At 43.7% G+C, this 3,377-nt stretch overlaps 1 pseudogene; it reads left to right on the forward strand.

Moving 5' to 3' along the window:
* The first annotated feature begins 1,028 nt into the window (after positions 1–1,028).
* Positions 1,029–1,566, forward strand: LOC118590687 (annotated as a pseudogene).
* The last annotated feature ends 1,811 nt before the right edge of the window (positions 1,567–3,377 follow it).

Here is a 3,377-nt window from a genome sequence, read left to right on the forward strand (position 1 = left end):
AGTAAATAGAGATTTTTGAGCTTTATTTTCATAGAAGTATATATATGAAAGAATTCTTTAGATATGGTCAGGATCATTTACCAGGAAGTACAGCCCCAATGTATCAAGTCCAAGACCAGGGAGAACTGGAAATTTTTTCAGTTGTGTTCCAGAGAATAAAGTTTGTAGACAATGGTTGCAGAGAATAAAATATAGAAAGATAACTGTGAAAGCTCTTTATATGGTAAGTGACAAAAACCATATTTTACAGTATGAATTGCTATTGTGTTGTAAGAAAGTGACGTTCCTTTTACAATTACAAAGTTTGAAAGTGAAAAAAGGATACTTTAGTGTGTAGGTGTAATATGAGATTTTATCTGATTTTGAAAGACAAAAAGGATACAAAATTTTCTGATTATTTTATTTCATTTATATTGTGAATAACTTAGATTGTGTTATTGTTACCCAAATTTCTGGCAAAATACCTATCCATAGGAAAGAATAATGTTGAAAAAAATCACCCATATCTAAAGCAAAAAAAAAATGCACTTATCACTACAAAGCAAGTGCAAGTAGACGCTTGTTACCACTATTCATTGCATGGATACATTAGTTAATGTTTACGTTTTCAGTTTATGTTTAAGTATTAAAAAAATTAATCTAACTGATCATTACCTATCTTAAAACCCACGTGTTTTCTTCAATATGTATTTTTATTTTAGCAAAGATACAATATTGATATAATAACATTTCCTAGTGGGGCCTTACTTAAAGAACACAGATAAGAGGGCTCCTCGGAGCACCCGGCGGGACCTGCGTGGATCTCTGTGTCCTTCCGTCCTCGGGTTCCTGGATTCCGAGCTTTCTTGATCCCTGTCTCAGCCAGTAGCTGAATTACTCCACCAGTTTTCATTCTCTATGCAGCAAGAACCTGAGATCCTGGAGTATCAGCAGCAAAGATATCTAACGAGCCACCCCCTCCTTATCCTGAGGGCCCTACAGCCCCACTACTAGAGGAAAAAAGTGGAGCCCTACCTAATCCAGGCCGTATTTCCCCATCGGTGATGCAGCCGCCACCAGGCATGCCACTGCCCTCAGCTGACATTGCTCCCCCACATTAGGAGCCACCAGGTCATCCAATGCCTCATCCTGGCTTTGTACCCCCTCACATGAACACAGATGGAGCCTACATGCTTACAGGTTTCTCCCCTCCTCCAGGCCCTCACCCACCTATGGGCTATTATCCACCAGGACCCTACCCACCAGGGCCCTATCCTGGCCCTGGGGGCCACACGGCCACAGTCTTGGTCCCATCATGGGCAGCCACACGGTGACAGTGCTACAGGGAGAGATCTTTGAAGGTGCACCTGTGCAAACAGTGTGCCCCCCCACTGCCAGCAGGCAATCACCACGGAGATCTCCTATGAGATTGGGGTGATGGACTTTGTACTGGGTTTCTTCTGCTGCTTCACGGCATGTGATCTGGGCTGCTGCTTGATCCTCTCCCTCATCAATGACTTCAAGGATGTGACGTACACGTGTCCCAGGTGCAAAGCCTACATCTACACATACAAGCGCTTATGCTAACTAATGGAGCTAGACTTGAACTCCCCCATCTATCAGACTGGCCCCATGTGCTTTGCTCCCCATGCTCAGTGGTCACTACCCCTCACCCCCCACTTAGGGTTGGAAGTTCTGCCACTGTCCCCTGGAAATCTTGTCCTCACCTTGCCCTTCCCTGAGCATCCAACTCTTCCAGCAAAAATTCTGTTGGATTTAAGGCCAAGAGCCAGTGGGTGGTATGGGGTGGCACTGACCTTGTGTCTCTTACTGGGGTCCTCATTCCTCCTTTCTGCATAAGGTCCAGGCCTGGTCCCTACTCTTCCTGGGACCAAAAGCACCCAGAGCATTAATAGGTCCCAGACTAGGGCCTACAGTGAGGGTTGTGCCTGGAACCACAGTTGCTTCTGACCTGCTGGAATGAGGTCAGGGCATCATCTAGAGTTAAGTGGACCCAAACAAGACAGGGTCTTAAGGCCTGAGATTATGTGGAGTATGTTGTCTGGGGTGCCAAAGGTGGATTAAGAAAGAAATAATGACTGTCAACTCTGGGCCTCAGAACTCTCAGGTATGGAAACCCAGGACTTCTACCACTGTCTAGGAGCTACCCAAGAGCTCTCCCTAGTATAAGGCAAAGATGACACTGGGCTAGTTAAAGCCCTGGTAACTAAGAAGAACTTGCCCTTGTTCTCATGTAGCTTACTTTGAGTCAGTCAATGTGCAGGTCTCCTTTCTGGCCACACCTCTGTGAACTCCTATATCTTCTGGGGCCAGAAAGAACGAATGAATGCCCATGAGCCTGTCCTGTTGACTTTGATGTCTGTGCTGTGTTTGGGTACAACCTCTGCCTGGTAGCTACTGACAGGGCCGATCAGAAGCGCCTCCTTGTAGGTTCATTGGTCTCTGGTGTCAGCGCCAGTCTTTCTGCCATAGTTGACTTGGTTCCATATTGGGGCACTTAAGTAGGGACAACTGTGGCACTGGGCTGGGGAACAGGAAGACGTGGTGATGGGGGTGTCCTAGACATGAGTCTTGCCCAGGGTGTAAACCCAAACTTGTCTATTTCCTGAGTGGTCTGTGAAGATGCCCATGTGGACACTGTGTCCCTCTCTGGTCTCACTACCGCTGCATGGCCTCCTGTCACTGTGAACTGTGGCCAGTCCCTGTTTGTAGTTTCATTAAATCGGCCCTTTCACTCCCCTAAAAAAAAAAAAAAAAACACAAATATATTAAAATTATATTAAATTATTTTACCTGAGCACTTTAAGAATATAAAATATCAATTTCACATTTTTCCTAAATACCCTCAATGCTGAAAATATTTTCACTTGCTTAGGAAAACAAATGGCATGTTTCTAAACCTTGAAGTATTTTAACATTTAAGTACAAAAAAGAAACAAAACAGAACAAAAAACAAAACAAAACAAAACAAAACAACAACAAAAAAAAAACCCCACAACCATAACAATGAAAACATGCCAGAAGTCTTTTATTGAATCCTGGCAATTTAAATCAATGTTGTCGATAGATATAAAATGAAATGGAGAAAGGTCTAGAGATCTGATTGGGTGGCTCTGCCTGTCTCACTACTACTATAATTCAGATTAAAGCCATTACCAGCAATCCCTGGTTACACAGGCTTTTGGGTCATTCATTTTATAATCAGACCTTTTAAAAAAGCAATCCCTCCTCAGCAGGAACAAGACTATCATCATCAGGAAACTGAGTGCTAGAAAGAGTGTTTGACTCCACACAGGATTTGAGGTTGAAAACACACTTACCCACTCAAGAAGTCGATGGTGCATAGAGTGAGTTTTCCTGTGATCACTATCTGTCCC

This window comes from Onychomys torridus, chromosome 9 (assembly GCF_903995425.1).
Source record: "Onychomys torridus chromosome 9, mOncTor1.1, whole genome shotgun sequence".
NCBI classification, from domain to species: domain Eukaryota; kingdom Metazoa; phylum Chordata; class Mammalia; order Rodentia; family Cricetidae; genus Onychomys; species Onychomys torridus.